General features: G+C 37.2%; 1 protein-coding gene across 14 annotated transcripts in view; it reads right to left on the reverse strand.

Annotated features, from left to right (window-relative positions):
* The window catches only part of Ankib1 (ankyrin repeat and IBR domain containing 1), a 174,553-nt gene that overhangs the window by 44,202 nt on the left and 128,904 nt on the right, over nucleotides 1-1,447 (reverse strand). The window lies entirely within an intron of this gene.

The raw sequence follows: 1,447 nt of genomic DNA on the forward strand, positions 1-1,447 counted from the left end.
CATACATAAAGTCATTCAACAACTGTTTCAATGAACAATGGTTCTGCTTGGAGGGTGGCACAGACATTCATGAGGGTAAGAATTTGATTCATTGGCTGTGATAATTTGGAAAAGCATTCATTTCAGAGAAAGAGTAACTTATAAAGTCCTCTTCTTCAAACTTGATACAAGAGTTACAAATGTCAAGCAAAGCATTCAGTCTCACTCTTTGTTATTCTTTCCTACAAGCCACCTCCCTAGTTAATCCTCTAAGTTTCTTTTGGGTATATAAATACTTTTGAAATATATAAGCTGTTCTGAAAACCATAGTATAGTGTAAAAACATAAAACAAACAATACTGCTAACAGAGAGGCTGAGATAGGAGAAGCAAGATTTCAAGACCCTTATGTTGTACACAGCCAGACACTGTCACAAACAAACAAGCTGAAAGTGTATATATATTGTACAATATTGGACCTATTTCTCCAATTACCAAATTAGAGAGACCATTGGATGACAATCAACAAATTACTAATTCCTGATCTTCTAGCTTTCATAGCCTCTTGTGAGAAGTCTGGTGTAATTCTGATAGGCCTGCCTTTCTGTTACTTAACCTTTTTCCCTTACTGCTTTTAAAATTCTTTCTTTGTTTAGTGCATTTGGTGTTTTGATTATTATGTGACAGGAGGAATTTCTTTTCTGGTCCAGTCTATTTGGAGTTCTGCAGGCATCTTGTATATTCATGGGCATCTCTTTCTTTAGGTTAGGGAAGTTTTCTTCTATAATTTTGTTGAAGATATTTACTGGCCCATTACATTGGGAGTCTTCACTCTCTTCTATACCTATTATCCTTAGGTTTGGTCTTCTCATTGCGTCCTGGATTTCCTGGATGCTTTGGGTTAGGGAGCTTTTTGCTTTTTGCATTTTCTTTGACTGTTGTGTCAATGTTTTCTATGGTGTCTTCTGCCCCTGAGATTCTCTCTTCTATGTCTTGTATTCTGTTGGTGATGTTTGCATCTATGAGTCCTGATTTCTTTCCTAGGTTTTTTATCTCCAGGGTTGTCTCTCTTTCCGATTTCTTTATTGTTTCTATTTCCATTTTTAGATTCTGGATGGTTTTGCTCATTTCCTTCACCAGTTTGATTGTGTTTTCCTGTAGTTCTTTAAGGGATCTTTGTGTTTCCTCTTGAAGGGCTTCTAGCTGTTTACCTGTGTTCTCCTGTATTTCTTTGAGGGTGCTATTTATATCTTTCTTAAAGTCCTGTATTATTATCATGATAAGTGACTTTAGATCTGAATCTTGCTTTTCTGGTGTGATGGTGTGTCCAGGACTCAGTATGGTGGGAGAATTGGGTTCTTATGATGCCAAGTAACCTTGGTTTGTGTTGTTTATTTTCTTCGCTTGCCCCCTACCATCTGGTTATCTCTAGTGCTACCTGCCCTTGCTAAATCTGACTGGAGCCTGTC

This window comes from Mastomys coucha, unplaced genomic scaffold, assembly GCF_008632895.1.
Source record: "Mastomys coucha isolate ucsf_1 unplaced genomic scaffold, UCSF_Mcou_1 pScaffold19, whole genome shotgun sequence".
Lineage (NCBI taxonomy): Eukaryota > Metazoa > Chordata > Mammalia > Rodentia > Muridae > Mastomys > Mastomys coucha.